General features: G+C 43.4%; 1 long non-coding RNA gene across 1 annotated transcript; it reads left to right on the forward strand.

Moving 5' to 3' along the window:
* The first annotated feature begins 20,680 nt into the window (after window positions 1–20,680).
* Window positions 20,681–22,348, forward strand: LOC122493553. The gene is made up of 2 exons (XR_006299920.1): window positions 20,681–20,960; window positions 21,921–22,348. It is a non-coding gene; the product is annotated as an uncharacterized LOC122493553 (long non-coding RNA).
* Window positions 22,349–22,775: the final 427 nt, after the last annotated feature.

The following is a 22,775-nucleotide window of genomic DNA, read 5'->3' on the forward strand; positions in this document are numbered from 1 at the left end:
AGTTGCCCCCTGGTCTCTGACTTCTGGCCTCTTCAACGGTGAGAGAATAAATTTCTGTTGCTTGTGGCATTTTGTTATGGCAGTTCTGGGAAATCAGCACTCCCGCTTTTTAACTCTGTTATCCCATTGGATCATGGTTAGGTGCCTTAATCTTTGTTTCTTTTTGTTTTTCCCCCAAAGAAATGAGATAAAAATGTATATCAGTAAAATTAAATTTCTTTGACAGTTTTAGAAGAAAGTGGCTAAAGATACCTTTCCCTCAACGTAGGAAGTTCTGGCTTAAAACACGGAGCGTGTGGCCTATGTGAAAAACCAGTCTAGAAAAGGCTAGGGTGGGACGTGGTCGCCAAAACTGGGTGCCACAACAGGCCAACATGACGGCTGATGGGGAGGGGTGAGACGTGCATTTTAAGAGCACACAGACAATGGTTTCAAATAGCCCTAACCTGAAAGTTACAGGCACAGTTGCCCCCAGATCCAGACTGATCTGTCAACCAGTTGCCTCTCAGAAGGGCAACCCCACACGGGGCTCTCCTGTGGGTGTGCCCGCCAGGGTTAGGGGGTAGCTCTCGTTTGACTCAGCGTGAGATTTGTAAACTCCATTCTCGTCTCCTCCCCTTGGTGGGCTGTGAGTTTTCCCTGGGCAACGTGCCTTTGTCACTTACCTCTTCGGCACTTAGCGTGATTCTTCCTAATCTCCCCATGAGTAAAGTTGGTTGAATCAAATATCTGAGAGTAAAAAAAGAAAGACGCTCCTCTCTGTCCTGAGAAATACTTAATGTATTTAAGATGGGGGACATTTAGGATAGTTATCATGGTCTCCTAATACCTCTGGGCCGGGGCTGTGAGTCTGATCAAAGATTTCAGTACGAATGCTAACACCTAACCATGCGCCTTAAAAATGTTATTACCCAGGATGCCTGGGTGGCTCAGTGGGTTAAACATCCAACTCTTGATTTCGGCTCAGGTCATGATTCACCGTTCATGAGATCGAGCCCCACATCAGTGCACAATCTGCTTGGGATTCTGTCTCTCTGTCTCTCTCTGTCTCTCTCTCTCTCTCTCTCTCTCTCTCTCTCTCTGCCCCTTCGCCACTTGTGCCTGTTCACAGGCTCTCTCAGAATATATAAATAAACATTTTTTAAAAATGTTATTACCCAACTGCTTATATCAAACCAATCCACAATTTGGGGGTTTTTTTTCCCCCAAAGAAATTGGATAAAATTACTTTGAATTTTTTTATATCAAACCTATCCACTATTGACTGGAGGATAAATCAGTTGATATGGAAATATTCATATCATGAATTACTATTTTTCAAGCAAGTTCACATGCACAGTCTCCTCTGATCTGAACCAAAGCTCTGTAAAGTAAGTGAAGTGGCTATTAGTCCATTCTAAAGAAGAAAAAACAGAGCCAGAAAGAGCAAATGAACTTGTCCTAGAGTCAGGGAATAGACTCCTCACGGGGCTTTACTCCGGAAATTACCTTAGTCACTGTCCATTAGACCCCAGAACAGGAATCTGACGCTTTAAACCTATGGTCTGATAGGTCCGGCGAGGACCAGGACAACCAAGGATGTGAGCTCACATACCATGAAGCATCAGAAGGTGGAGTTGTGGAGTGGATCCAGAACACTAACCAGACAGGTGGCAGGCCCCAAAACCCCTCTGGTCTCCACAGCCGGACCTGTAAAGTGAAAGATTTGCAACATCTGGTCTCACAGCGTGTTCCTCGTTCTGAATGCTGAGGCCAACCCCACCAGCCTCTTTCTCATCTTGTGTAGATTTTGCACTTGGGTGTTTTAGTTTGTTTTTAACCATGTGAATTTCTTCCTTTTCTCCCTCAAGAACAGGCAGCTAATGTACCAAACACACACGTGCAACAAAATTTTATAGTTTTGAGTGAATGTAGCATTCAAATTGTGAGCTATTTCTTTTTTGTGTGTGAGTTGAAGAAAATGATCGTTTCGGTTCTGCATCATAAATTGGATGTAGGAGCATGATTCAGCACAGGGACACAGAGCATGGTCAGAGGATGTTAACTAATGGCTTTGTGATTGTATTAGGGAGTCCCCAGGGTTGACAAAACTTCAACTTGGCCGAATTTGGATTTTAGACATTTACTTGCCCATATTAATTGTAAACAGATCAAGAGGATGCAAATTAATTATTCCCTCGCAGAGGTTTGTTGTTTAAACCAAAAAGGAATAGTTCTTTCTCAATAAATGGCCTGTCGCCACTTTACCCGGGTCTCTCCTTCGCAATCCATCTTGGGCTCCAATGCTGGATCCGTCTTTCTAATGCCTTTCCTTCCTCATGTTACTCTTTCCCCCTCCCCCCCATGACATTTACAAGCTCTCCTTCCTGGCCAAAGAAAGTCCCAGTCTCATCTGTCCGACCTCTTGGTTCCCCCTTCCCCCTATGTCCCTTTATAAGCATTCCTTGGCAGAGGGCATGTCTATTCATTGTCCTTCAAAAAAAAAAAAAGGTGGAGACCCACCCTAGGGCCTTTCCTTCCTTCTCTTCTTTGGCTGAAATCTCTTCTCCCTCTACATCTTAAACTTATTTCCCAGGCCAACCTAGCCCAAAAATAACAGAAGCAATTACCTGTCTGTACCATTCACTTAGCACCTTCTCATTTTCTCATCTCCAGGGCTGGTCTCCTCAGTCAGATAGGAAACTCCCTGAGGACAGAGACTGAGTCTTCTTGTCCCCAGAGATTGCCTCGGACAGAAGTAATAGGCAACAGATAAACCCTGACAAGAAACAGGACAGGTCAGCCAGACCCTGACCTACTTGGGAAAATGGCCTCTCCTCATTATATTGCCTTGGATCTGTTAGTGAACCATTATTGATGATCTCAGTAGAGTCGGTGTTATCATCTGCCAGATCTCAATTCCTTGTTCTCAAACACTTCCTTTTTTATTATGGTTTTATAAAAGGTATCTCGTCCTTCATTGTATTGCCTTATTTCACCCTCGTCTTCAGTAGTTCCACATTTGATTCTCTTAAATCTGCACGCAGCGATCTGATTAAACAGAGACATTCCCTACGCCGTATCCCCAAGAGAAAGCTCCATGGCCACCTCCTCCTTGCTCTCCGCCTCTTGCAGCACTATGTAGGCCGATGGTACAGATTCAAACTCGCGAAATGTCTCCATCATGTGAGATTCTTTGGTGCCCCCCCCCCAAATTCTCAGCCGCAGTGTGCTTTGTAATCCGGGATCAGAACGGGTACCATCTCATTTCATCATTACACATTCCTCCAAAGGGTTCCATGTTTCAGAGTGCGGCACACGCAAAGGCAGGCAGGAGAAACCCTGCAGGATTGGGCCTCCAATGCACAGAAGGAATCTGAAATTCAAAGAAGATGCCATTTCTCCAGCTTGGGTCCAGATGAGGATTCAGAATATAACTCAAGACTTTCAAAAGATGATTCATGAGTTGGAGGAGTTATGGTGTGGGATTTTTGAAGGGGGTGGAGAAGTAGTAAATTCCCATTCTCTCACTGATTCCAAACAAGTCTTCTCATGGCTGGAACCTGGAAGCATTAGAGCGGGTAAAATATTCTCCATTTAGATGATAGGGAAGAATGCCTTCTGAAAAGATTAGTTCACGTAATTTTCTATAAAAGAATTATTTATCTCACAAAGGGAAACAAACAATCCAATTGGTTCATATAAATCTTATAAATCTTTGGTGAGTCCTGGGTTTTTTCTGATTTTTATAGTACCATTTCCCTTTCTATAAAACTGGGATAATAGTATTTGCCTTACCCCTTTTATAGGGTTCCCAGCAGGATCAAATAGGATAAAAGATAAGAAAGTACTGAGAGTGTATAAAGAAGTCTAAATATCAAGGGAGCGTTGTTTTTATTCAGTGAAGGTTTTGGATAGTCTTAATGATTGAATATTTCTTTAGAAGAACTTGTTGACTACTTATCTCTAGGTTTTACATCTAAGTTTGCTTTGTTTACCTACTCTGCAGTATATACTTTTGAAATTATTATTTTTTAATAAAAATATTTATTTTCTTTAAAAATACAGTAAGTGAGAACTTCAGCTTCTGGGAAGATGAAGTAGAGGTACTTTTCCCCATCCTTCCCTCTGAATATAGCTAAAGATCTTGGATATGACATATAAAACAAGTGTAAGGCAACTCTGAATGGCAGAGAGAATAAGGCAGATGCACTGGGACCCACAGGATGTAAAGAACAGCACAGCGATGAGTCCCCTGAATTTCCCTTTTTCTTCATATACCCTAAATGAGGTGCTGCGGAAGCTGGTAACCTGGAAATGCCAACAGATGCAGACCAAAGAGCCCCAACAAAAAGCTTGCTCTCTCTAGTCAAAGGTCAAAGAAGGGGCAGTCTAGCAAGAAAGAAAACTTCACTCAAACCGGCAAAATGATGATACTGGTAGACTGATAGATTATGTATATACAATGTAATACCTGGAGCGACCACTTTAAAAGCTCTAGAAAGAGAAGACACCACAAATAAATCAAAATTGAATTCTTAAAAATGTTTATGGGGATCACAGGATGTCAGAAAAATAAAACAAGAAATAAAAATAGCAAGCACAAGCAAAAGAAAATGACAAGCTGAAGACCTAACATATCAATGATAATTTTAAATGCAAATGATTTAAGTACATCAATTACAACACAGAGAATGAAAAAGTGGATTGGAAAATATGATCCGAGTATAGTCTGTCTACAAGAAACTCACTTCAAATTTAAAATGATAGGCTAGGTGAAAATAAAAAGATTGAAAAAGATGCAAATATTAGTCAAAGACAAGTAAGACTTCACAAAGAAAAAAGTGACCAGTGACAAAGACAGACATTATGTAGTGATGAAAGGGTCAATCCACAAGTGCTAACCATGTATGCACTTCATAACAGAGCTATAAAATGTATGAAGCAAAAACTGATAGAACTGAAAATATAAATAGACAAGTCCACAATAATAGTTGGATACAAGCATCTCTGTCAATAATTGATAAAACATCTCGACAAAAAACCAGCAAGTCTATAGAATAACTCAACAACATTATCAACCATTAAGATCTAATCAATATTTAGAAAATTTCTACTCAACAATAGTAGAAAACCCATTCTTTTCAAGTGCCCATGGAACATATACCAAGATAGATCATATCCTGGGCCAAAACAAACCTCAACAAATTTAAAAGAATTTAAATCAAACAAAGGGTGTTCTGTGACCACAATGAATTCAAACTAGAAATCAATAACAGAAAGATAAGGGAAAAAACCTTCAAACACTGAGAAACCAAACAACATACTTCTAAATAACCCATGGGTCAAGGGAAAAGTCCTATGGGAAATCAATAAACACATTGAATTAAATAAAATGAAAATACAGCATATCAAAATTTGTGGGACACACATGAAGTAGTCCGAGAGGGAAATTTATAGTACTAAATGCATATATTAGAAAAGAGAAAAGTTTCATATCAATAATCTAAGCCCCCACCTCAAGACCCTAGAAGAATAAAATAAACTAAAAGAAAGCAAATAATAAAAACATGACCAGAAATCAGTGAAACTGAAACAGAAAAATGATAGACAAAATCAATGAAACTACGATCTGGTTGTTTAAAAAATTAAAATTGGCAAACCTGTACGAAGACTGAAAAAAGAGAAAAACAAAAATGACGAATATCAAGACTGGAATATCAATATAGACACCAAAAACATCAAAAAAAATAATAAAACAATACAGTAAAATCTTGGATTGCAAGTAACCTGTTCTGCGAATGTTCTTCAAGACAAGCAAACATTTCTAATAAATTTTAACTTGATAAACGAGTGATGTCTTGCAATACAAGTAGTAACACTGAATGTCACATGATCACAACCTAGCCAATGGTTCTTGAAATTTGCTTTGATATACAAGTGCTTTGGATTACAAGCATTTTTCCCCAGAATGAATTATGACTGTAAACCAAGGTTTTGCTGTACAAAAAACAAAATGAAACAACAAAAAAAAAACCTGTATGCATAAATTTAACAATTTAGATGAAATGTAGCAATTAATGGGGGGAAAAAAGAAAACTACCACAACTAACCCAATATAAAATAGATAATTTAAATGGCCCTATAAGAATTAAGAAAATTGAGTTTATAATTTTTTAAAAATCCAAAAAGAAATGTCCAGGCCCAGATGGTTTTTCTGGAGAATTCTACCAAAAGTTTCAAAATTAACATAAATTCTACACAATAAAATTGTAACAGACAAATAATAGAAGAAGAGGGAACATGTCCCAATTTATTTTATAAACTTAATATAATTACCTCGAAACCAAAACCAGAGAAATATAGTACCAAAAATAGAAAACTATAGACCAATATTCTTTATGAGTAGAGATTCAAAGGTCCTTAACAAAATATTGGCATGTAGAGTTTAGCAATATATAAAAATAATTATATATCATGATTAAGTGGAACTTATTTTAGGGATGCAAGTCTGAGTCAGTATTTGAAAATTCACTATAATCTGTGATAATGACAGGTTAAACAAGAAAAATCACTTGACGGCATCAACTGATGCAGAAAAAGCATTTGACTAAATTCAACACCCACTCATGATAAAAAAAAAACTCTTATAAAAATAAGAATAAAGAGAATTTTCTCAATTTGATAAAGAGCATCTACCAAAAACCTACAACTAATATTCTATTTAATGGTGAAGAACTGAATGCTTTCCTCCTAAGATATCCACTCTTACTGCTCTTTGCAACATAATACTGGAATTTCTAGCCAGTGTGATAAGGCAAGAAAAAGAAATAAAAAGCATACAGATCAGAAGGAAAAATAAAACTGCCCCTATTTACCGATGATATGATGGTCTATGTAGAAAGTTCCAAGAAATCTAAAATAACAAAACAAAACAAACACACACACACACACACACACACACACACACATACACACACAAACCCTCCTAGGACTGATAAGTGAGTTCAGTACAGTTACAGGATATAAGATACGTATGCAAACATCAACTGTATTTCTATACACTAGCAATGAGCACGACAACAAAATTAATGACACAATACCATTTATTTATTTATTACTGTTTCAAAAAACAAAATCCTTAAGTGGAAAGCTAACAAAATATGTACAGGACTTGTAAGCTGAAAATTATATGACACTGGTGAAAGAAACCAATTAAGGTCTAAATAAATGGAGAGACATACTTTATTCATAAATTGCAAGACCCACAATATCAAGGATGCAAATTCTACCCAAATTTATGGGCAGATTTAACATAATTCACATCAAAATTTCGGCAAATTTTTTTGTAGATAGAGGCAAGATCATCCTAAAATTTATTGACAAAGGGACTTTGATAGTTCAAACAAATTTTAAAAAGAAAAAAGAATAGGAAGGATCAGTCTACTTCAAGATTTATTATATGGCTATAATAATCAAGACTATGTGGCAGTGGCACAGTGATAGACCAGTAGAACAGGATAGAAAACCCAGAAACAGACCCACACGAATATACCCAACTGATGTTTTGCAAAAGCAATTCAATGGGTGAAAGATAGCCATTTCAACAAATTGGTGCTATAGCAATTGAGCATCCATAGTGAGGAAAGTAAATCTTGACCTAAGTCTCATACTTTTCCTAATAATGAACTCAAAAGAGATCACTAACTTAAATGTAAAAGGTACAACTAAAACTTCCAGGAGAAAAATAGACAAAAAAATAGAGAAACTAGGGACTAGTCAAAGAGTTAGATTTGATGACAAAAATCACATACCACAAAGGAAAATCTGATAAATTGCGCTTTACAAAGGTTTAAAACTTTTGCTGTGGAACCAACTCCATTAAGAGAATGAACAGACAAGCTGCAGAATGGGAGAAATTATTTGCAAACCACACACCTCACAAAGGACTAGTATCTAGGATATACAAGACTCTCAAAACTCAAGAGTGGGAAAGCAAACAATCCAATTTAAAAATGGGCAAGGGGCACTTGGCTGGCTCTGTCGATGGAGCATACGACTCTCGATCTTGGGGCTGTGAGTTCAAGTCCCAGGTTGGGCATAGAGATTATTTAAAAGTAAAATCTTTTTTTAAAAAAAAAATGTGCAAAAGACATAAAAATTTCACTGAAACAATACACAGATGTCAGGGGCAGCTGGGTGGCTCAGTCAGTTGAGCATCCAACTTTGGATTTCAGCTCCGGTCATAATCCCAGGGTCGTGGAACCGAACTCCATCCAGGTCAGGCTCTGCACTGAGAGTGAAACCTGCTTAAGATTTGTGCTCTCTTCCTCTGCCTCTCTGCCCCCTCCCTCACTCATGCTTTCTTTCTCTCTAAAAAAAAAATACACAGATGGCAAATAAGTATATGAAAAGATGTTCAACATCATTAACCGTTGGAGAAATTCCAACTAAAACCATGCACTGTTACTACAAACCCACCCAAACAGGTAAAATTAAAATAATAAGAACAGCAAATGCTGGAGATGATGTAGAAAAAACTGGGTCACACGTGTATTGCTAATGAGAATGTAAAATGGTATAGCGACTCCAAAACATTGCTTGTCAGTTTCGTAAAAAATTAAACACGCAATTACTATACCACCCAGCAGTTGTGCTCCTGGGCATTTATCTTGGAGAAATGAAAACTTATGTTGACACACAACCTATGAGCTCAGGTTTATAGTAGCTATATTTGTAATAACCTAAACTGGAAACAGCCCAGGTGTTCCCCACAGGTGAACGATTAAACTCTGGTCCACCCATACTATGGGATATTACTCAGGAATAAAAAGGAAGGAACTCCTAATACACATAACTATCTGAATAAATATTTTGAGAATTATGCTAAATTAAAAAGATCCAGTCCCCAAAGATTACATACATACATCTTTCCATTTATGTTACATTCCTGAACGACAAAATAACAAATATGGAGAACAGATTAGTGGTTGCCATGGATTAAGGAGGATCGGGATGACAGGGAAAGTGTATATAGTTATAAAAAGGCAACGTGAGTCATCCTTGCAGTGAGAGAAATGTCCTGTGTCTTGACTTTATCGATGTCTCCTGTTTATGATATTGTACTATAGTTTTACAAGATGCTGTCATTGGGAGAAACAGGGTAATGGATACCAGAAATCTGTGTTATGTTTTGCAACTCTTTGAATCTATAATTTCTCAAAATAAATGTTTAATTTAAAAAAAATCCATTAAAAAATCTGACTGGATTTCAGCTCAGGTCATGATCTTGCAGTTCGTGAAATCAAGCCCTACATCGGACTCTACACTGACAGTGAGGAACCTGCTTGTGGATCTCTCTCTCTCTCTCTCTCTCTCTCTCTCTGCCCCTCCCCCACTCACATATGTGCAGGCTCTCTCTCTCTCTTTCAAAATACATAAACTTTAAAAAAAACCACTTTTGCTCTTATTGTTTATTAATAGAAATTGTTCCCCATTCATATCAGCCAGTTGTCTGTCCCGGATTTAGGGAGCAAATTTTAGAGTTTTGTTTCTCAACAAGGTTTCACTTCCGTTACCATAACATGTCTAACTTTTCTGCTTTAGACAGCAAGTAAAACACCGATCTGTCTTCTTCCTGTCTGGAGATATATTTTTGGTGAAACAATACGAACTAAGAGATTTCTTTTGGTTTTAAATCAGAAAAATATTAACTTCTATCATGGATTTTCCTTTTCAGGCTATAGCAGTTTACCCTGTAATCTTTCAGTGCGAAAGGGCACGTCATAACATTCAGGCAACATTTTCCATTCAAACACATGGAAAGATCCCATGGCATGAAGGCGCTGAGAAAACAATGTCCTGAGATCAGCAGTCCTCAGTCAAAACTCACTGATTCATTCGACAAATTCTCATCTATGTGACAAGGGGCCAGATCCTGGACCAGACTCTGAGAACTCAAGAGCATAGCAAGGCAGATATGGTCCCCAATCTCCTGGAGCATACAACTGGTGGGGAGACCAACATCAGCCAGTCAATCACATGAGTAAACGTGAAATCACAACTGTAGAAGGGCCTCCAAAGAAAGGCACACCACGCCATGCACTATGCGCTATGCCCCAAGTCTGGGGCGGTGGGAGGGGGATTTAGAGAAAGCCTCCCTCAGGCAAGGCCATCATACTGAGGCATGAAGAATGAATACACATTCCAGACGATGAGACCAACCTGTGCAAAGGTCCTGGGACAGGGGGAAGCAGAGCAACTTCGGGCAGCCAGAGAGCAGAAAATGGGAAAGAGAAGGGTGAAAGGCAAAGCCGCTGGGATGCCTCCGGAAGGACTTCAGTCTTTTCTAAGAGCAATAAGAAGCCACTGACGTGTTCTATGTAGAGGGGTGACGTGCTCAGATCGTCACCGTAAGATGATTGCCCTGGCTGTAATATAGAGCATACCCTGGGAGAAGGAAAAGTGGAAAGGGGAGATCAGTTGGGAGGCCACTGCAGCAGATAAAGAATACGGTAGTAAGTCAACAATTGGCGATGTTTTTAAGAAATACGTGTCAAGCAGACAAGTTTGGTATAGCATACTGGAAATACAAGCAGAGGGAATCATGGAAGGCGACTCTTGGGTTTTTGGGTTGTGCCGTAAGATAGAAGATTGTATTTTTGACTAAGATAGGGGACCCTGGAAGATGGCCCGCTTTGGGGGAAAGAGCCTGAGTTTTGTCTTATTCCTGTTGAGTTGGACGTCTCCTGGGAGACAGCAAGCGCAGAGGTCAAGGAGCAGCTCTGTGTGGAAGGGAACTCCCGACCGAAGACATAGTGTGCAAATGGCCTGCGGCGGGGCTTGGGGTGGATGAGATGATCCGAGCAGTGGTGAGAAGGGAGAAGACCTCAGCCTGAGCCCTAGGCAACGTCAGCATTTAACATTCTGGAAAAGGAGGGGCCTGGGCAGTGAGAAGAGTGGTTATAGAGACAGGAAGAACACTAGGAAAGGTGCCCTCCCAGAGGACGAAGGAACAGTGCGCAAAAGGCGTGTGACCCACTGGTCCCATAAAATGAGGACTGAAAAGAAGTCCCCTTAATTATAAACCTAACACTCACTGGTGACTTCAGCAAAGCAGACTGGTGGGACCAGAAGCCAGATTGGAGGAAACAAGGAGCAAGTTCAAGTGGAGGACCCAGAGATGAATTAATTTCGAGAAGTTGGTTACTGAGATCATGAGAAAGACAGGAGTGTGGCCGCTGGGGGAGGGGAGATTGAGGACCAAGGAAAGATTCTTTATCTTCTGTGAGATTTGAGCAGATTTGAAAGCCAATAGGAAGGATCCATTTGAGAAATGTCAAGTTTGTGGGGGGGATGGGGCAGTCAGTTAACAGTGGAGGTTCCTGGAGAGGCCAGGAGGGGGGTGGGATGGGAAACACATGTGTAGTATTTGGTCTTGTGGGGGTGGGGGGCAGAGAGAGAGAGGGGGAGAGAGAGAGAATCCCAATCAGGCTCCATGCTGTCAACACGGAGCCCGACAGGAGGCTCAAACTCATGAATCGTGAGATCATGACCAGAGCCGAAATCAAGAGTTGGACCGGCTCCCCTGAACCACCCGGCTCCCCTACGAGTTGGTCTTAAACAAGAGAGGAGGCGAGAATAGAGAACAGGTTGTACATCCAGAGGGTGAGAAATGGGGGGTTCTCAGCTGAAGGTGTCCAAATTTTCTGTGAAGCAGGAGGAAGTGTGGCATGGAGGCTGAGGGGTATTTGCTGTTGGGGAATTTGCAATCCCACCCAAGTGACTTCCCCCTTCAGCTACTGTCGGGACATAGAAGCCACCCCAGCTCTTCAAACAGGGCAGATTTAACACAAAGAAGTGTTAATAACACAAAAACGGTATTAATTCAGTAAATGAAAGGTTTAAAAAGACAACTTTAAGACATCACGGAGGAAGCTACTGCAGAAGGCAATCACTCCCACCCCCATCCTAGGGCTGGTGGGACAAAGGGAAGAGGTTCGAACAGGAAAATTTGGATGCTTCCAAGAGAGGACAGTTGGGGTGGGACCCAAGCCTCTGAGGAGGAAGCCCTGGGCAAAATGCGTGTCCCTAAGGGGCACCGTGAGCCTAGCACTGCCAGGGTTAGGAAAACGGTGAACTCGATTCAGCCACTGCCTCAGAGAGGAACTTCAGGGGAGCTGCAGAGGAGAGCAGTGAGGTCTGGCGAGGCTGACAGAAGCAGGAAGCCGGAGTTAGGACCACGTCTGTCCTTCCGCCTCCTCCCCCCTCGAGCCAGCCCTACTGGCAGAGCTTTAGAAGGAGCCGCTGACAAGTTCAGGAACGGGCTGGGCCGAACCCAGCGCAGGGTCCCACCTTGAGTATCAAAGAGGAGACGCAGAGCTGAGAGTTCTGGAATTCTAAGGAGTTCCTAGATGGGCTTTAATTTATGTCTGTTTTCTGCCTTGTCAGTGAGATCATGCTGGACATACGATAGGTGCTCAATAAACAGGCACAGAGTTGACAGGGGGACCCCATTTCTGAAGACAAATCTTCTGGCGTTTAGACCCTGCCATGCTGACTTAGGAGGGAGCCAGATGCCCAGTGGGGATGCCAAACTTGTGGTCCTCACTAACTGATCCCCCACTTCATTTTCACCTGTATGGAGATGGGGCTGGGAGGGGTCTTTTTTTTTTCTTAATGCTTTTTTTAAATATTAACTTGAGAGCTATCCCCATTGGATGAAATTTGATGTATTCAGCAAAGTAGAAAGAAATATATTTTTAAAAAACGTTTTAAGTGTATTTATTTATTTAGAGAGGTAGAGAGAGGACACAAGCGGGGGAGGAACAGAGAGAGAGGGAGAGAGAGAGAATGCCAAGCGGGGTTCACGCTGTCAGCACAGAGCCCAATACGAAAAACCATGAGATCACGACCTGAGCCAAAATCAAGAGTCAGATGCTTAACTCACTGAGCCACCCAGATGCCCCGAAAGAAATATATATATATATTTTTAATGTTTATTTATTTTTGAGGGAGACAGAGCACGAACAGGGGAGGGGCAGAGAGAGAGGGAGACACAGAATCAGAAGCAGGCTCCAGGCTCCAAGCTGTCAACACAAAGCCCGACCTGGGGCTCGAACCCACAAACTGCGAGATCATGAGCTGAGCCGAAGTCGGACGCTTGACCGACTGAGCCACCCAGGTGCCCCAAGAAATATATTTTTGAAACCACCCAGTATTCTACTGAAAGACAAATTTTGGTAATGATTATTTCTATAGTCTTCCTGACTTTTTATGCATACTTTGTTTTAATGTTATACCATTATAGCCATGTAAGTACAAAACTTAATGTTCTGATTGGTTTTTTTCACTTTATCCTATGTGACAAACATCTTCCCTCCATAAGCGTAATTTTTATTGTCTATGCACTATTCACCCGACCATGCTCTAATGATAGAGCATTCGGTGATACCTGCTTCATCGTTCCAATATATGCTTCAATATACATCCTGTGCCTAACAGCATTTCTGTACTCAATTGTTTCCCTAAAAAAAAAAGAAAAAGAAAAGTGACTCGGCAGTAATTACTGAATCGAAGGGTATAATTTAAGAAAAAGTTGGGGGGGGGGCTGGGTGGCTCAGTTGGCTAGGCGTCCAATGTCAGCTCAGGTCATGATCTCGCAGTTTGTGAGTTCAAGCCCCGCATCGGGCTCTGTGCTGACAGCTCAGAGCCCGGAGCCTGCTTCGAATTCTGTGCCTCTCTCTCTTTCTGCCCCTCCCCTGTTCACACTCTGTCCTTCCCTTTCTCCCAAAAATAAATAAACATTAAAAACAATTATAAAAAAAAAAAAAAAGTGTGACAGTCTTGGTGTTGGAAAATGCCGTTAAGAACCACAGCTGAATTCGGACCCAACTAGCTGTATGTGATTGTGTGTGGAGGCCCTGGGAGCCCAAGACAGCAAGGGATTTCACTCTTGCTTCTTGGTCAGGGAGAAAGACAAGCAGGGCTTGAGTATTAATACTTCGTCCGTGCTGGGCAGCTAGTGTCTGAGCCTCACATATGGAAACCTAGAGACAGGGCTGGGAGTTGTGCTTTGGCAGGATTTGAACTCGTGTCTGCAGCGTGCGGAGCATCGTGGGGAACATAATGGCGGCCGCTGGCCTTGCCACTTTGCGGCCATGTGGAACCAGCACTCTTGTCGAGGAATCCATTTTGTCGCTCACCATGGGTCTTGGCAGCGGGGGTGGTGGTGAACCGTCCCTTCTGTGTGACTTCCTGGGGAAGAGGCAGGAAGAACTATCTGTGACTGTGAATGTGGTCATTCGAGAACCTTCTGGGGATAACGGCCTCACGGAGCCAGGGATGTGTGGTTTATTCATTAACGTAGAGTCATGTACCCTCCCAAGCTGGTGAAGCCTGAGAAAATCAGGGCTGATGCTTTTCTTTTATTAAATTATCATCACCAGATATTCATTGTACAATGTGTATTGTAAAATTGGGTAATGTAATGTGTATTGTGAAATGTGGAAACTGGTTTCCTAAAACTCCTTTTAAAACGGTCTCCCTGAGACGGGCAGAGGAAGGGAGACACGGAGAGTTAAAACCAATTGGGAACCTCTTTTGACTTTGTTTTTGGCGGGGGGAGGTGGGGGGCAGGGGTTGTGGGACACCCTCATGAGAAAACACAGCAAACGTGTAGACAAGAAAGCCAGAGTAATTTCAACCTTACATCGAAGTGATTGAAAACAGGACGGAGGTAGATTCTGCTCAAGTCCGCGAGGGAGAAACTCCATCCACCAGCCTTAGAAGCCATTCAAAGGAACTTTCTAGCAAGAGAAAACACGGAGGGTATTTGCTGCCTCCCTTTCTCCTGGGAGCCCCCGGATTCTTTAGGGGACCCCTGGGCCCTTTCCTAAACCTGCACAGGCGATCGGGAATGCAATTTGGCCAGAAAGACCCTCGGCAAATGCTTACCCGGTCGCTGAGGGGATTCCCGTTGGAGTTTCTGCCGAACAAAATGACTTGAAAATGATCCAGTCAATGACAAAGCACTGTTGGCAAACGGAGCCCTTGCAAGTCCGCTGGAAACGGACTCTTCCTCCTCGGAGACGAACCCTGGCCACCTGGGTCAATAATTATGGAGTTGCTGACTGGAAGGAACTTCGCCGGGGTCACCAGGCCCGTTCCCATGCACCGCGGTGGGATCCCGTTCATTACTCTAAACAACCTGTAATAAAGAGGTCCCTCCTCTCGCCCAGAATAGCTCCAGGGATGGAAATTCCACTTTCTTTGGCAGTTCATTCACTGTTTAACTTGTTCTCTTGTTCTCTACAATCCCTGTGGTTTTGTTTTCTTGTTTTGTTTTGTTTTGTTTTGTTTTGTTTTTTTTACTTCTTCAAGCTCTGAGCCCATGTTTTCCCTCCTGTAACTCAAGCCACGGGAAGCGATTCCTCCGATAACACCTTCTCACCCGTTGTGAGAGGGCTGGGGGCCCTGTCTCCCGTTGTCTTCCTAAGACGCGACACCCGCTCAGGCTCGCCACAGTTCTGTCTTCCAAATCCGAGTGGCTTTCTTTTGTTGGTTGGGGGTTTTCTCCGCCCCTTAGCCAAACTCTCCAAAGCTGCTGCATTTTTTTTTTTAATGTGTATTGATTTATTTCTGAGAGATAGAGAGCAAGTTGGGGAGGAGCAGGAGAGAGAAAGAGAGAGAGAGAATCTCAAGCAGACTCCACCCTGCCAGCGCAGAGCCCGATGCGGGGTTCGAACCCACAAACCGTGAGGTCGTGACCTGAGCTGAAATCAGGAGTCGGCAGCTGAGCTGACGGAGCCCCCCAGGCGCCCCTCTAAAGCTGCTGCATCTTTTTGAAAAAAACAGCTCACAAAAGCATTTGCTGGGGGGGTGGGGGGGGCACAGGGATGCTTCAGATTCTTGGCCTTCGACCCTCAGGACGTTTTCGTGCAAGCCTTGAAAGTGTAAGTGCATGGAAGGGTTTCAGGTGGAATTCTCATGAAAACAACTTCTCTGCGTGGATATTCAAGGGATTCTCAAGACGATTTCACGACTCAGTATCGATCAAAACACAAATGTGGAAGACACTGCCAAGTGTTCCCACTCGCTTCGGAAAGAGGGCCCAACCCCGAGGCTGCTCATTTCCTCCCTGCAGCTCTCTCCTTTGCTCCCCCTTCCTGTTCTGCAGCCCTCCTCTCAGCTCCCCTGGGTGCCCCACCCACCCACACATCCACAGCTGCCCTTGGGTAAACCCCAGGCTTCTTTTGAAGTTCAGCTGTTTCCATCCAGGCAGCTGGAGGACAGGCTGAGGGAGGCGTCCCCCTCAGCCCCCTCCTGGCCGGTCAGAGCCCCGACGTGCACTCCGGGGACCTCAGAGCTAATCTGAGCCTCGTCCCATCTTCCCCAGCATCGGCTCCCGAGGCAGGAGGCGTGACTTCGCCTTGCCTCGGCTGCCCCTTCCAGGCACCCGGTCCTGAAGGGCTGGGTTTTTTGTTCCCAGAAAATGTGGGGCTCCCGTTTCAACTGATCGCAGTCCCATTTTTATAAGGTGAGGAGTTGAGATCAATGATCTTAGTTGTGAGAAAGGTCAGGGCCCATTCAAAACCTCCCCTTCCTTTGGGAAGACTGCCCCTCACCCCAACACAACCCTCATCCACTCTGACCTGTCTCCTCAGGGCCTTTGTTTCTCAGTGTGAGGTCCGTGGACCCCCAGCACCTGGAAACTTGGTAAAAATGCAAATTCCCTGGCCCACTCCAGACTCAGCAAATCAGCATCTCTGGGGCTGGGGCCCGGTATCGGCATCTTTAACCACCTCCTGAGGTGCTCCTTGGCCCAGAACCACCGCTCGGAGCTGAGAGTGGGGGGGGGGTCTTTGACATTCCCCTCATGCTACTCTTCCTTCTATTTGTCTGTCACTCTGTGTCTCCTCCCCCTCCCCTCCCCCTAAGGCGAGTCTCCAGGACAAGGGGTAGCCCGCCCATGTCTCGGAATCCCCTACCGACTGAGTCACCCGACTTAGCACGCCAGGCACAGTGAGGCCCGCGGCGCAAGCAGCCTAGCACTTTCCACAGGGACGTCGCTCAGGTGCTCGGTGAACTAGTGTTGATGAATCAGCTTCCGGTAGGTCCATCCGCTTTCAAAGGACAGCTGCCGCGCAAGCACATCGCACAGAAGAGTGGCCACGACTCTCCGTCCCGGAGCTCTCATTATGGGCCAGCGCTGTTCTGCCCAGGACTTGGGGTGGGCACGGCCCTCGCTGCCCGGGGGGACCGGGAAGGCGTACACGGCATGGTGCGCGTGAAGTGCTCAGAAAGGCACCTTGACTGTGGAACGCTCTCCCTATGTTAGCCTCTGCTACTGCTGTGACCGTGAAGATGGTGATGGGGAGGAGGAGGAGGAGGACAGCGGGGAGCACCCCTCAACAGAGGGTTTAGAGAACATAATTCGAGGTCTTCACGCGGGTGTGCCTGCCAGATGGAGCCGGAGCCTCTAACCAGGACTCGGCCTCCTTCAGAGGTGCTATCTTATCCCTTTGCCCCTGTAGGACCTCGGAGGGACCAGGAAGAGGCGTGCAGGGCCACGCACCCACAGATGGAAAGGCAACCGACGTCACGTCTGTCCCTACCAGGAACACCACTCTCCCCACACCTGTCCCCACATCGGTGGGTACCGTCTCATTTCCTCACCAAGCTGCCAACTGGTTCCCCACCGCGGTCCCAGCTCCTGGGCCCCCGCCCTCCACTGGCCAGTAGCTAATAAAGGCAAAGGCTTCGAATCTCCTCAAGAATGTTATTTTCTCACAGAGGCATGGAACCAGTGTCCAAGTTCCAAAGAGTGCATCTCTCTAGGTAGAATTCCAGTAGGTATGCCCTTATATTTTTTTAAATGTAAATGTTAACTTTGTACATCACTTTCCAAGTACTGGATGAGGCTTGCTGTAGGACACCCACAACCGACCTTTAAGAATCAAAGGCAAAAGAGTAAGGTCTTACGGTGGTCGGGAGCTGGGGAGGGAATGTGGGAAGGGATGCGACTCCTCCCTAGCCGGGGCCACGTGGTCGGTGTAGCTAAGCGTTCCACTGAACCCCACCCTTCCCAGTAAATGGAACAACTTATTTGGGAAGGAGACCTACTCCCTCGATTCCCGAACACATAGCCATTGTCTCCCGGCAGAGGTGGCGTGGAGAGTTTTAATAAGGCAGGAGGCAGGGTGAAATCGATAGCTTGCACCTCCGAGTTTAGGCTCGAGCCCTGCTCGGTGTCGGCAGATGGTGCTGGAGAAACAGGATTCCCTTGGAATCCGTCTGTTTTCGGAGCCGTGCTCTCTGCCATGAGGCCGGACAGGAAAGTGCTGTAGACACACACGGGCAGCTTGCGTGGACGGGGGACAAGGTCTCACCCGAAATAGAACGAGGACAGCAGATTCCTCCCTGGAGAGAGTGTCTGTGTGTGTGTGTGTGTGTGTGTGTGTGCGCGTGTGCGTGCGCCACACTCCTCTTCAGCGTGTTTTTTTCTGTGATTAAAACAAGAGGTGATTTCAATTCTGAAAACGACCTGAGCCCCCACTGTGAACCTGGCCGTGGCCCTGGGTGAAAGCCACGGTCACCATGGCGGTGCTGTCTTCTCCCCTGCAGACATCCAGGACAAAGAAGACACACAACTTAGGAAGGTGAGATGCCTTTTAAAATTTAGACAAAATCTTAGAGGGTTTATTTCCTTGATCTCTAGACCTACATCCATTAACCCACAGTCGAAGACAATCAGTGCTACTGTCTGGGAAGGCAGCTCAAATGGGTCGAAACTGCCATTGTATATCCAGGAAAGATAGAGACACAACACAGTTTTTTTTTTTTTTTTAATGCCCGTTTCCAGGGAACCAGCTACTGCTGAATGCAGCCTGATAGAAATTCAAGATAAAACTCTCATGGATTCGGCTGAACCATAAAGTGCCACTTAACAGACGATTTGCACAGTCTATGAACTGCTTGGATTTGCTGAACTTCCTTTTTCACCATTCTAAACTCCATCTCGTCAAACTAGTATTTTTTAACTATACAGAGCAGCATTTAAAATGATAAATTTCAGGGAGGAGGGAAGAGGGAAGGCGTTTCATGAATAACTGGGACCAGACAACAGCCAGGGAGACGTCTGACTTTCTTATGAAGAATCCAAACCCTGAACCGTGACTTATCCTGGGTCTGTCTGATCCTCCTCGTTCTCCTAGGACCTCTCAATACTCTGATACCCTTGCAAATTTCCTGGTTGCTTTTCCAGGCCTCATTGTGAATATCCTCCGTCCTTCAACAGGACTCTCTGTCTCTTTGAACACTTATGATATACATGGACTTTACTTTCTGGCTCTTGTCTATCAAAAAAAAAAAAAAGATTTATCTTTCAGGGGTTGTTTTCTTATCTTCTGTTGCTTAAACAATCATCTTCTGTATTGTTGAGAAAAACCCAAAGCTGTCAGCTTTCCTGGAATCAGCTCTCTAGCAAACTCACCCCCCCCCCCAACTCCCATCTGCTTATAATTTAATGCTCTGTATGTTTTAATCATTTCATTAGGCATGTCTTTATTTTGAAATGCAACTAATTCCTCAGTTCAAACAAACAGCCAGTAACTCTAAAATGAGACCATTCTTTTCTTTTGGTTAGAGGCTGGCTTAGAAGCAATATCACACCTATTTTGAGATGGTTTGAAAAGACTCAAATGCTCATTTTTAAAAAATCATTGCTTCTTAAAAGTGGAGAGAATCTCAGAGATTCTTTTAGTATCTCCACAGGTGTGGAGCTAACTTTTGAAGGAGTCTTCTCACATCCTCCTGAACACTTTGTGATAAAGCCAGTATTATTATTAAAGCCCGTCAGCAAACAGACCAAAAAAAAAAAAATTATGCTTTGAGATATCTCATTCCTATACTTGGTGACAAAGGACACAAAAGAGAGAAATGACCCCACTGTACAGCTTGTATATTTTATTAATGTATTTTCTTTACAGGAGTTTACAATTTATTAAGGCAAAGGGGATTATGTTTTGCTAGCAGGGGGAAGTGAATTTACAAAGTGCTTCGTATGTTTTTGTTTTTGTTTTTGTTTTTTTTTCTGTGCCTGACATGCAGATTTATTCAACATCATCAAGATGTTGAATCAATCCATCAAGAAATGGAGTTGCCGGAATTCCGGCGTATATTTCCCTTTAAATATAATTCATATTATAATTTCATATTATATCAATGGCCCAACTGTACAACATGGAATTGGTGTCTTTCTTTGCTGGTACTCGTATTAATTTCTGGCAATAAAATGTTCTTTCAACATTTCAGAAGCGCAAGTAACATTTTGCATCCAACAGGCATTTAATAAACGTGCGTTGAAGCATTGGGAGATAAATGGGTAGGATAGACATCGACATTTAACATTTATGTCTTAATTCAGCTGTGAGTGCCAATGTTTATTAACGTTGCTGTATAACAAATACAACCGTGTGCTTTCCGATATAGTCTCTTCCGGTGGGGATTTCTTCTACTTCCAAAACAGAAGTCAGAACCATTTAAATTTCTACGTAAAGGTTGAAATGATAATAAGAATCCAGGAGTGAAGTGGTCTTAGAGGAGTTGTTTTAGGACACGTTGGCGAGTTATTGACAGATGGGAAGCCAAGTGTGGCTGATACAAATGGTTGTCAGTCGCCATCTAGTGGCGATATGTGAAACTGTGCTCATTCCATAGGAAAGGCTTTTGGAGCAAGCTCGTCGGCTCTAAATTTCAGCGCCTCTCGGGCCACCAATGTACATCTGTCCATCTTTAAGGCTTTCAGCTAAGGGGAAACACTGAAGAAAGCATGCCAAATTATCTTCCAAGATCTCTGTGTCCTTGGGGATAACTAAGAAGTAACTAGTGGGGGAAACTGTTTCTTTCTGGATGCTGACAAGCAAAAGTGGAAAGCAATTTGGAGAAAACTTTGCCTGCAACAAACGTGGTGTAAAAGCAAGGTGAGTAGCATGACATTCCCCGCTACATTTTCCCCACGGGAGCTTTCACTGCGTACAGAAATCCATGATCTGGCCATGACTTCTACAACCCACAGGACTTGCTTACCACTGCCGAATTTGCACGGGGCGGGGGGAGACTCTGTGGCAGGTGCCTAGTTTAATCCAGCATTTGATGCTACTTCATAAGACGTCTTAATTCTTACACATGTGCACAATCGCGACATTTTGCACTGGGTTACAATGTCACATTTCACAGTTACCAACAATCTGATATTCAACGGTCTAAGGTAGGTCTGTTACAGTAAAAGAGGTAAGAAATCCAAGTCAGTAGTGGAAAATAAATGTCTCCAGCTTGCAGTTTGCATTGTCAATTAGTCTAAAGTACATTGAACACTTTGAGTTCTTCTTCCAGTATATCCACGTTAAATGTCCCCAAGACAAGTCAGAGTGAGACAATAAGTCATTTAGGCATAAATTGTGCAAAAAAAAATTAACTAAATAAGCAGTGTATGTGTATGGAATGGTTGGCAGAGAATTCAATATTTGAGGGTAAAATCAAGACAAAGTGTTTAGGAATCTCCCAGAGCAAGTAATTTTGCTTGTCTAGATTTCTACCTTAGCAAGTTTACAGTGCTTGAAAAACGCTGCTTTCAAAGCAATGTGAACGGCTTTTTAAGACCATCAAATACAAAATGATTTAGCCTATCAGTTCCAAAATCGAAAATACTACAGGATCATTTCCCCTGCATGTTAAGGTCAATTTCCACCATAAATACATGCTTTCGGTGTACAAGGCTCAGCCTAAAATGTATTTGCATTTGCCTTTTGAACTATCATCCTGATCTCTACGTTGTGATAAAGCTTCAGCCACAGCTCAAACATTTATTTTCACTTTGTCAAGGGGCTATTTATTTTAAGGGAAACATTGGATGATTTAAGGTACGTATCATTTGTTTTTAGAAAAGACTGTGAACGAGGAGCAACCTGAAAAACCGGATTGTTACACAGATGAAGTCACCAATCAAAAAAAAAAAAAAATCCTGAAATGGCTCATTGCTTTGGTACACTATCCTTAATTAAAAATCCATTGTCTGAAAGCTAGAAGTATTAGGAAAAAATACCGATATGTGAAAACAGATTTGTGGGCTTAGGTCTCTATTGTTGCCTACCTATTGAGACGTCTACAAAAAAGTTTCCCCCCCCCCCCCAACCTTTCTGCTTTCCTTATTCTTAAATGTTCAAAGTGATTTGCATTTTCTGGAATATTCACCTAATCACTGACATCCTCACTTAAAAGGAAATCAGACTACTTTGGGGCTGTGCTGTTGCTCACGGTAAATCCTAACTGTGTTAGGAGGGAGCAGAAAAATAAAATTGGCAAAATTCTAGTCTCTGTCCTTTGGTGCCTTGCTGACTTCCCTGTTTTCTATCAGGTCTCCTGTGTTCATGCCACAGCTCAGCCAAGGGCTGATGCACACAATTTTCTTCACATGCCAACGCGACACCTCGAAGTATACCTGAAAATAAAAATAGAGAAGGCTTCGAAAATTCCCTGTCCATGTGGTGAAAGACATCTGGGGTTGCCATGATGTCCTCAGCAGTCCGATGAGAATCGCGCCCGTCCTTAAAACATCTGGCTCTCCCCCTGTCCCCTTTACGGAGATGTTGCTGGGATAGACGGAGACCATTTCAGAAAGGTTTGGGGCTCAGGAGGACATCAATGCAACGCATTGTTTTTGCACGGTCTGGCTGGAGGGTGTAGCACAAAGTAAAATCAAGACCTCCTCTTTCATTGAGAAGCACAGTTGGGCTGTT

Source organism: Prionailurus bengalensis, chromosome D2 (assembly GCF_016509475.1).
Source record: "Prionailurus bengalensis isolate Pbe53 chromosome D2, Fcat_Pben_1.1_paternal_pri, whole genome shotgun sequence".
Taxonomy (NCBI): Eukaryota; Metazoa; Chordata; class Mammalia; order Carnivora; family Felidae; genus Prionailurus; species Prionailurus bengalensis.